Source organism: Limulus polyphemus, unplaced genomic scaffold (assembly GCF_000517525.1).
Source record: "Limulus polyphemus unplaced genomic scaffold, Limulus_polyphemus-2.1.2 Scaffold2697, whole genome shotgun sequence".
NCBI lineage: Eukaryota > Metazoa > Arthropoda > Merostomata > Xiphosura > Limulidae > Limulus > Limulus polyphemus.
Genome location: NW_013668307.1, coordinates 107474 through 119386, shown reverse-complemented (window position 1 = coordinate 119386; position 11913 = coordinate 107474). Strand labels below are relative to the sequence as shown.

General features: G+C 33.4%; 1 long non-coding RNA gene across 1 annotated transcript in view; it reads left to right on the top strand.

The window, feature by feature from the left end:
• Positions 1-5123: 5123 nt before the first annotated feature.
• LOC111087822 overlaps positions 5124-11913 on the top strand; it is a 48547-nt gene continuing 41757 nt past the window's right edge. Inside the window, exon 1 of the long non-coding RNA XR_002612456.1 lies at positions 5124-5254. This is a non-coding gene — a long non-coding RNA (uncharacterized LOC111087822). The remainder of the gene's footprint in view (positions 5255-11913) is intronic.

Below are 11913 nucleotides of genomic sequence, written 5' to 3'. Positions count from 1 at the left end.
CTGAAACAGAGGACATGGGCCACTTATTGAAGTAGATTGGATATATTATTGCCTGGAATGCTCAGCCTACTGGAGAACAGAATCATTTACAAAGCCGAGTTCATAGCTCAGAAGCACAGCCTAATACAGATTTGATAAATATACAGACGAGCTGCATCTGTTACTTGAGAAGGTGCATTTCAAAATGTCAGTTGCGGATTGTAAGCATTTCCTTTTTGATACGTCTATTGCAGGTTGGCCAGATGAGCCCATGAAGCACCATATAGGTGTCAGGGACATTCGGACCCTGACTACTTCAATTACTTATGATTTAAAGTGGTAATGTTAAGCAAGTTGTCATAAAGGGGAAAACAGGTAAAGCAGCTGCAATATCACTACCTTTATCTGTACACGCTTGTTGGAATAGTTGGAAATAACCTACAACCCCATTGAAATAAGTTCACCAGCTGTTACAATACAACCACACTGATTTTCAGTGAGTAAGCAGTATTGTGTCGAGCCAATTAAGATGGCTATACTATCATCACAACACAAGTTTTTCTAAATGATATTTTGAACATAAAGGATGAAGCAGCTGCTTTAATTGTGGACTAGCAGTACACTGAAAAATGAACTATATGTATCCTGTAATAGCAACAGAGAGACAACAGCAGATTTCTTTTTTGACCAGTAGCATGAAGGTTAACAACTACAATGGCTGCTGCAACTATTATTAGGTTAAAATATCAGAACCAGTTAGATTTGACAATCAGCTTGGGAGGTGAAACAGACAAATTTCATTGAAAGGTATTGTGGTACATTCAGTTTATGTTGGACTGGTTGTAGCTTAGTACCTACCTGTGAAAATACTTCAGTGGATACAGAACTGTCAGAACTCTGTTCAAGTTTACAGAGTATCAGGTACTGTGAACAAAACTGTCAATCTAGCTGGTTAATGCTTATTTCAATCTGGATAAAGGAGATAGACTCAAAGCAAGCAGAGTCATATGACTTTATCTAAATACTGGTACTATAACGTGCAGAACAAAGTTGTTACCTGTGCTGTTTACTCAAGAAAGAACATCTTAGGGATAGGCCTGTTCCAGAAGTTATCTACCTTCACAGATGCAGAAATGCTGGCCAGACAAAATCCAGGAACAGCGGATTCTACAAGTGCGTATAGAGAAGAAAGTCACCATTCCTACTAATGCACAAAAGATGTTTCATGGAACACCGCACACTCAGTCTTATGTACTACCAATGCAAAATTTATTCCAGTGATAGTTTGTAATTATAGACAAGCTACTGTGAAAATACCAGCTAGAATTTTAAAAACTTAATAGTAAAAGTAAAAAAGAAAGCATGACAATATGCCAACCACAGTATCTCCCATATCCAGTGCCGACGAGGAATTTCGTCCAATACCAAGGCTCATCAGCATAGGTCATCAATTGAAACATTAGTGCACTAGTGCATTTATCTGGGTAAGTGATATTGCTGATTATTAGTTTCTGTCACATCAAAAGAGAAAACGATGAGTTGATGGCTCCCTTGGTGATAAATGGAATATGATAAAGTTTAAAAAATGAAATATTCATAAGTTCAGGGGTCTGGCTGATGTTTCTCGATATTATTTCTCCTCAAGTCACAGTGTAAATACTAGTTAGCATATGCTATTGTGTTATACAGCTTGAAGCATCTAAGTAAACTACATTATGTATTATATTGATTTTCTCCAAGTTAACCTATACTTGAAGTAGATGTAAGAAGTGTTTAAAGTTAGCTTTGAAAGTTGCCATGACTTCAGAATCAGAATAGAGAGTGACAGATGACTGTGGATTTCAACATGTTCTATGAACCATCATAGTGATATTTTGTCTGCTATTCTCGCTTAATATCTTACAGGCTGGTTCTTTGCTAAGACAACCAGCCAATGAGATATTGTTGAAGTGCATATAATCTGCAGGGAAAATAGTGGTTATCATACTTAGGCAGTGACCCAACAGGAAACTTACTGAGTATGTCAATGTCAGCCTTCATACAGTTTGGTTTGCAGAAAAGGACAGTACAACACTCTTGCAGGATAGAGAGAGTGTACCAAAAGTTAAAAGTCCAATTACACTTTATTTCTCTCATGATATTTCCCGTTTTCGAAATTTTCCAATAAAGGTTCAGATGAAATTCATAAAGTTTATAGCATTCAACCCTATGTTGACGTTCTAAGCGACCAATACTAATATTTCACTTCTTTACAGAATATATTGTCAAGTTCTGATCGTCACTTTTAACAATCTACATGTAACCTGCCTGATTTCCTGCTATCTTACCATAGAAGGATTATTTCACTTATCTGATATTGAGTAAGAATTAGAAGAACCAACCCAACTGCTAAATATGATTATGCTGATGGACTTTGTAGTAGCAGCAGGCCAGCTTCCATTTTCAATGGAAGAGTATGCAGCAGAGCTAGTTCAAACCAAAAACCAAAGCACTGATGCTAATTCCACTAGCAGAAATGCCAATGGCATCTATAAGACAAGAGACTCCAGCACCCAATCTAACAACAAAAGTACAAGAGCAAGCAGATATGAACTAAGGCTTTTTCCAAACAAAAAACAAAAACAGTAGAAGAAGGCTGAGCATCCTGTTATGGGATATAAAGGGCATTGAATCTATTCTAATCCATAACATTGAAGCTCCAGATAAACTATTTATGGATATATTGTAAATAATATAATCGTCCATCTATAGAAAATTTTCTAATTACTGATATTTTATTTCACCAAATTGCCAATTGCGATTTTGTTTCTTATTTTTGCTTCTTTTCAGTATAATTGACACTGAGGATATTACTTTAATGAGGTGACATTAGTTTTAGTTACCTGCAACATTGAGTTTATTTAACTAGAGATGCAGTATGGTTTAGTTTCAACTTGTTTTGCTTCTGAAGTTTTGTTTTGGCTACACGTATAATCTTTTAAAAACTTTTACTGATCAAAATGAGTTTTCAGACTACTTTAAAGCCTTCTAATGTGCTGTTTTATGTAGGATTTTTATACATAACAATGACAACAGTTGGTGGGTTCAGTGTATTTTGACATTGTTAATGCTTTCCATGTTATTCACACATTCTGTTTGTAAAATGATAAGTTTGAAATGTACCAGATTTCGTTATATTTACGATTAAACAACGTACCAGAAATGTATGCTTTTGCTTCACTGTTTTCTTTCATTTTACAATGTATGAATTTTTAAAGTTTACGATATGTTATAAATTTTAATTTGCATCATAAGATTCCTGACCAACCCTTTTATTTTATAGTTATGAGTTTTTTTTTGTTTTTTTTTGCCTTTTGCATAATTAATTCGTGATTTTGGATTATGTGTTGTTTGCTTTTGATATTTATTACTTGGGAGCTAATGTAGAGTAAACAGCTTAGAGATTCGAATGTGTCTCTAAGTAAAGGGTGAACTCTCCGGTTTACCTTAGTGTTTGTTCAACAAAGTCGTATGGTTCTTGTCTAGTCACTCATGTAGCCAGACAGGTAGCTGATCTAGAGAAAGTGAGAATACTAACCGTGTGGTTTGGTCTACTACGATTACATGTAATAGTCAGATTCAGTATTAATTGTGCTGTCTATCAGCTATATTGTTATTGTTGTAGTAACTTATCTATTGCATTAATTATATCTCAGGACATCACAACACTAGAGAAAATGTTCAACACTATCCACGTTTCTTGTCTCACCAATCTCTAAGTATCCATTTTCGGATTTATTTAGTTTTCCTATTTATTTTTTATACAAATCATATTTGATTTGTAAAATATTATTCTTTATAATCTTTATTCGAATGGGATAAAAGTCATGAAATTAAGAAAGTTATTATAGATCATGTTCTCATTGACAGCTTGGATTTTTTTTTGAATGAATTTCTGGAAAAATCCTCAATTTTTAATATTAAAATGTTTAAAACATGCACTAACGAAAGCTCTTTAATAAGGAAGCTATGCAGTTTTAACAAGAAGACGTTTCGGTAACGAAAGCCTATTAAGTGTAGCTCACCGATCATGATACTATAATTTTAATACTGATATTTTTTTCACTGTCCTCCTAATTTATATGTTAATAAAATATCACAACTAAGTAAGTAGCATACACTTTAATTTTCTACAATGATATACTTAGGTTTGAAACTCACTATAGAACCTTCGCTGCATCTAATAATTGTGGCTGCCCTCAAGAAAGGGTGATTCCACCTTCCCACAAATAATCTATTACGTCATGCTCCGGGGCATAGTTATACGCCTGGAATGACGTAAATTCATATACAGTACGCCAAGGGGGCGTGCAGTAGATTTTCCGAGGTATTCGGGTAAGAATAATCGCCAAATCCTGGATGCTCCTGACAAAAATCCTTGGTAATCAGAAATATAACTTACAAATAAACTAATTAATAAAATGAACGAAAAACTCTTGATGTCCCATGGCAAGGCGTAATGGGTCATATGTAAAGCAAACGTAATTCAGTGTCCTATTGCTGTCCAACTTTCATGTTTAGTTGCTTTGTAAAAATATACTTCTGTATTTCACAACTTATTCATATGAAAACCAGTTTCTCGTAAATTGCATTTATTTCGGAAACTGATAGTATGTTCCAAATTCCAATTCTAATGAATCTTTAATAATCCCTTGATCTGGTTCTTTTTTATAAGCGAGATAAAGATTATTCCATTGATTAAAATCATTTAAATAATTATTATAAGGTTTAACGTACTTTTTGTAGGAGTCATTTTGTGAATAAATACAAAAATATTCTGTTATTCTTTTTTGTTTAAATATGTCAATAACACCAGGTTCATAATTTAGGCCTACACAAATGAAAACTATATACAAAGAAACTGTTTTACTTCAACTTGATATCATCAAAGGATAACATTCAAGACAGCTTTTTCTCTACGGAAGTATTTAAAATTTCTCTAAGGAACATTATTAAAGTTCTTGGACTTTCAAAAAACAAACACATTTCACGAATTATAAGTCCAATGCACTGGGAAACCTTTAATATATTCAGTTGTGATCACAACTTCTAGGGCCCCTTGTGTGTCGTCTTACGTACATGCGCAATTGCTTTTAGCCTGATTACCTAAAGTTGTTACCAAGTGAACGTGGGTTATGTCAGCTGTGATCCTCAGCGAGAAATGGCGGAATTTTCGCTTAGTGCTCGTATTGACCCTACCAACTGAACTCTCCAGGATACCGCTTCTCTAACCAAAGTAGGTGACTATTAACTAGCTTGCATATTACGAGTAATTTATAGAGCTTAACCAGCACTGATTCTATGATATGTCATGTTCCCGTAGCTAACAGCTGTGTTCTTGCTCAAACTGAAGCTAATCGCAATGGACCAGGTTGAGCAGACTGCTGCAGCTTGCGCGCGTAGCGTGGCCGTTTGAGCGTTCACCATTTGCCGCGTGGTGACGGTTTCTCAATCTCAGATCAAATGATGTGCGCATCTCGTCTTTCGACGCTCGAACTTTATCTCTTCTACGACTGTGGAAAGGTGTTATATTCCAATACATACTTATGCTTGTATAAAAAGAAGGGTGTTCTTCTTGGGTAAATATCAAGTTGGGCACACCAAATATTCTTCTGGCCTTATTAGAATAGCTGTTTTCTGCAGTTACCGTTAACTTTGACGAACGTGCCAACTCTCAATAACCCTTTTAAGAATGAAGGCCTTGGAAAGGTAGAGACATCAGTTTAAATATTTTTTAAAACTCTTAAACTGTAAACCTTTTAGTTCTATGGTTAAAAGCTAATGCTTTAATCGTAGCTGTTTAACCTCCTTAATCTTTCAACATACGACAAAACATCATTCACTCAGGTACAGAAACAGTTCTAGTTATTAATTAAACGATTACTGCTGCTAAAGTGCGATCTGAACGTTAAATAAATCTATCTTCATTTCAGTAAATGCATTTAAATTGTTGACGTATTTGAATGTGAATTTTCGTAACCAGCACCAAGTCTTCAAAATTCGTAATGAAAATATAAAATATTTAGTAATGACGTCATAATTTAATATAGTTGATCTTAATCAAAGTATGTAGTCTGTCTATACCATTTTAAGCTTTGGAAATGTAGTGGACGTTTTTATTATATCTACACTGTAAACAGAACTTAGATTCGTTTTCCATCAAAATCTTCGAGAATTTTTATGCATAAATGGCAATGTTGAAATTCAAAAAAATATTTCACTATTGTTTTCATTTTCTTCAAACTAAATAATTGTATTTGTTACTTGTCTATCTAAGATCGTTCAGAAACGACGATGAACGAAATTTTGCTTAATTAAACAAACGATTACTTTTTTTGGTTCAAGCCAAAAGAAATAAAAAGGACAAGAACATTCCTGACTTTTACAGAAAAAGAAGCTTAAGGTAATTAGCTTAAACTTTAGAGCAATAGCTTTAAAACAGTTTACAATACTCTGAAACGATTACGAAGACATATTCTTAAACATACTTTTGCAAAGCACTGAATCAGAAACGCCTCATTTTAATTTGAGATTCATATATAAATACCTACAATTTGAAACAATCAGTGAAATGCTGGGCCGCCTGTAGTTTTCTTGTTATAAATAAATGTGAGTATATGTATTCATTATTTTCATATGTCCATATACAAACAACGATTATGATTCCGTACCCTCTTTTGGTCTTGTTGAAATTTCATAACCAGTGATGTTGTCTGTTTGAAAAGTTGAATTTCTTTTTTAAGGCTGCTTTATGGATGTTCCTGAAACATCTATACTATCTGAGAAAAATACGTTTATTACAAGTATAATTGTTTAGTTTTATTATAAGTACATTAAAAGCAAGAAACGAATTAATGCCAACTTCCGATCAAAGAAGTTAGGGTATTGATTGTTTGTTTTGTAGTTACACAATGGGCTATCTGTGCTCTGCCCACCACGGGTATCGAAACCCGGTTTTTAGCGTTGTAAGTCCGCAGACATACCGCTGTGCCACTGGGGGGCCAGGGTATTGACAACGGTACGCTGTACAGTGACTCGTTGAACATGAACTTAACTATTACACGATTTATGTGATGTATAATATTATTATTCATGATGCGAGACACGTCATAAAACCTCTCCTACAATTCTTTCATACAAACATACTGTAAATCGCCCACGCATTTATTTATTAACTAATAAAAACCATAGAAGGAAATAAAGATGACATTATCCAAAAGGATTACAAACAGACTCATGTATCATATGACGTTTTCATTCGTTCCAACTAAAATGAAAAATTATTTTATGCAGCTTTAGGAGTTGTTGAACACTCCCATAGTCCAGTAAGGCGAACAACTGAGATTAATGATTTTTTTCTGATTGCCACTTAAACGATTAACTGAGGTTAATTAGCACTTTATTAATGTCTAGTAAGGAACCAACTGAAGTTGACGGACACTTTTCTGATGTCTTTCCAAGCGAACGACTGAGATTACTGAGCACTATGCAGGTGTTCGGTGAAGGGAACACTGATGTGAATGGAGGCTTTTGGGTTGTTTAGTGAGTCGACATTTGACATTAAGAATCACTTTACTAATTTTCAGTGAAGTAAAAAGTTGAGATTAGTGAACGCTTTTTTTTTGTTCATGCATATGGGTAACTCACATGTCTCAATGTTTAACAGTTAGGCTTCATTTCCATGCAACGTGGCACAAATAGTTTGTTCTAAAAAACTTACTCAAGATTACAGGAAGTAAAGTGAGAAAAAGAAAGTACAGTTGATAAAGCAAAGTGTACAGCTTGTCAATGTAATACAGGATTTTATGATTATATATTTTTGAATTTTCACTTTGATCATATATACAAACAGTTAACATATGGAGAAATCTGATGTATATGTTGATTTAGAATATATGAGAAGTCAGAAATAAAATATAGTTCTATTTGTACGTACCTACAAATAAACAAAATGTGAATAAAAATCATATTGTATATAGGCTAGAAGATAAAAATAAGAAACCCTATACCCCAAGAGCTTTCGAAATGTAGACCTTATTGATTTGGGGACAAACCGAGAATATAGGCTGTAAGTTGTTAGACAACAAATGTACAGACAGAACTATCGTTAATCCAGTCATGCAGTAGTACACAAGGACTTACGAAGTATTTTGGTGTGTTAATTTAAGCAATATTTGAGGGCCAATAGAAACAGAGGTTGGTGTTTATAGCTTTAAACTATTGAAGTTCTCAGTGTGAATTAAGTCATCTCAGCATGATGTTCGTAAGAAGAACACGGCCTAAAGAAGTTAGGCGTAGCTTTGAATGCAACTTCATATGATAGTATAAGATAAATGTATGTTTAATGAAGTCGATTAAAAATTTCTAACTTAAAGCAATAGTTTGCAAATAACTGTCTTTTATGTGTAATTTTGATAAACATACGATGTTTCTATTTATTTTTTCATAAGTGCCACTGAGTTATATTATACAGTAGATGTAACAGATTTCTCGCAGTTCATGTCATCGTTTCCAGCATGTAAGGTAGTTTTACTGAGCTGAGCTACATGTACTGAAGCAGTATGTTTAATTATTAAGTCAATGTTTTGTGTATCATCTCATGTTTATTTAAACATTGTGAAGTCTCTTGAGATTCAGAATCTATTAAGAACGAGACAGGGAACTTTTGATTTAAGATTTACTAGCTCGTTTTGTACAATGTAAACTCTGAGCTGCCAATAGCTTTTATCTTTTGATTAAATGTGTTCGTCTCGTTTAAGTCATAGGTATTTTGCTAAAATATCTAGGACGTTTTAACTGGAACAGTACATAACCTAAAAGTAACTGCTTATATCAGTCTAGTAATATTTTCATTTGTTTTCTTTGGGGTTCTTTATGCAGTTACAGCATTGGTGACGCCAGTCTATATGATGTGACAGTGACAAACTGTTCTCGCTGAGTCACACAATCTCACCAGATCTGAATTATATTGATTAAAAACATGTATATTATTTGACAGTTTAAAAATGAACAGAATCCTCTTATCTTTATTTCTGGTGTAAAAGATGCGATATATTATAAAATTAATTAACACTGCTCAGTATAAGGACAAATTTTTACTTTTAATCAAAGTTGAATGACTAATGCATTATATGGTTATGGCGTATTTGGAGATCGTGTTTATGTGGTTATCAGTGCCAAAAATTACCGTTATGACGTCAGATACTCATCGTGTTTTCACTTACACAGCTTAAAATGTATTATACCTCTTTACGACATTTGAATATTTTTTTTTCTAAATATAATATTATTTTATGCTTTTCTTCTTCTGGATCCCTGCCATGACAAGTGTTAATATAAATGACTCAATAATTGATTTCAAATATGTAACAAGTCACCGCAATTAAAAAATACACATACACACACACACACATGTGTACATGTATATTTATATCTTTTTTTAGAGATTGCGTAGTCATCACAAAAATCTGTTTAACAACTTAGGTTTCAACAGGTGAAATGTTTTTTTGGAAGGCAAAGTGCTTATAAATGGAACTTTGTGTTTCAGATGACTTCAGTGTGTGTATCTTTAACTACCTTGTCGTATATGGGAAATAAAATTTCATCACACACACACATTAAAGATCGTAAGTTATATTCAGGAAAGTTTAGACGTGTATACAGTGTTTCAAAGCCATACTCTAGTGCATACCTAGTGCTTTTCTCTCAAACTAGCGTTGGGTTTATATTTCTTTTCTCTACCTTTCAACATACGAGATTGGTGATTTGCATGCATGTCAGTGTGCAGATTCTTGCTACTGTTGTTCGACTGTGCTATCAAACTCTGGCATGCAGATGTACGTTCAAAACACACTTCCAAAGACAAATGGACGCTCACTGCTCAATCCTCGAACATTTCACCAACTCACTGTTAAAGGAAATGTGTTTCTGGATAACTTACGAAAAGTAGAGGATCTGAAAACGGCCATTATAAATATGATTGCAGGGATCAGTTAAAACTATCCAGAACAGATGATACTTGTAGTAGCTTCATTTAGGGATAAGCATAATATGCTGACAGTTTTAAAATTTCTTGCACCGTGTCCAAACTTTCTTGAATAAAAATTGTGGTTCTTAATGTGTTTGGGTGAAATTTAGTTTTCCGATGAAAGGTTTATATAATCATTTGAAATGCTGAGTTTTTTTTATGATATTTCTATATAAGCGTAAACTATGAGATGTCGTTTACGTGTCTTGAACTGAATCTCTTAAAACTTCCATGTTTAAAATCTTGCTTAAATATGACGTGATCCAGTAAGTGTGTTAAATCTGTTGTGAATAGATATAGCTATGGGGATTAATCTTTAACGCAACGAGCTTAAATCATGGATAGTTTGTAATTTGACTTTAGAACTTAATAATTTTAATATTTTTTCGTTATTTCATGATCCAAAGAGATTTTGGTTTGTAGTACAAGTACTGGGAGAATGAAAGCTTGTGCGAAATATTGGTACATTGAATTAAAACACAGTTTACTTGTCGAATTTATTATGGTAAGTTATGGTGAAACATTTCCCTGAGATAAATATTTACTCTAATTTTATCTTATCACCGCGTGTTTTAGAATAAGAAGGACATAATATATTTTACTAACTTTGCTTCAAAATATTTTGGATTAGGATCTCATGATAACTTTCGGAACAATCCGTCCTATGAATGGCTTGTAGATTTAATATATCCTTAATTTACTTGTCATTAGATATTAGTACCAGGCCTATTATATTATTTGACACTGGGTTCTGTATTTAGTCCCTTCGCCAGCTTGAAAATGGCGTCTACAGTATAATAATTTTTGTTGTAGGAAATAGCTTATATAAATAGTGTTCCAATCTCTACTGTGTTTGTTGTGTACCAGCCGGCCTGATCAGCTCTGGATTAAACGTCGTTGTCAATGGCTACGGCGAACCACGTGGTTGGAATACTATAAATATACACTTTTCTAATTCTTGAAAATCCTTAAATGTTTAGATATAGAATGCAGTGTTAAATAATATAATAGACCAAATACTAATGTCTAATGACAAGTAAATTCATTATAATCATGCTTCGTCAGCTTGAAAAAGTCGTTCTTACCATGAGAATTGTTTTTTAATATATACTTGTCTTTGAAACTGTTATTTAATCTTTTTTTCATCTTTACTGACCCATGGAGTGCATGTTGAACTTGTATGAGTTTTTTAACTGCGTGCTAATATGCCTATTGCGAAGTTAAATAATTTTCACATTAAAGCTGACGTATTCAGTACTAATTTATTTCACCTAACTAAGAACTAAAATTAGGAATCTAATTGCATTCCGCCTGATTTAGGCTTACCATTTTTGAAAATAAATTCAGTCTGTCTTAGTTAAAATTAAATATTCTAGAATATAGTCACAGTTCTTTAAAACTATACATTATCGAATACTGATACAGTCGGTCTTAAGTAAAGCTAAAAAAAGAAACATAATTAAAAGTCCACCTTAAAGCTATATATTGATGAAGACAGTTATAGTTACATGTGTGCTTGGGTAAGTACAAAAATTCATGTACATTGAATGAAACTCAACATTCTATAAAATATAGTTAGAGGCCGAGTTAAAATTAATTGTCCTAGAATATGGCCACAGTATGTTTAATTTAAAGGTTTGGTTTATTTTATGTTGATCGCCAAACTACACAATGGGTTATATGTGCTCTACCCAATATGGGTATCGAAACTCGATTTTTAGTGTCGTAAGCCTGCAGACTTACCGCTGAGCCACTGAGGGACAAAATTAGAGGCAAAGATTATTTAATAATGATACAAAACTGACGCAAAGATAAACATTTATGTTTTGTTTGTTTGTTTGAAGTTAAGCACAAAGCTACACAATGGG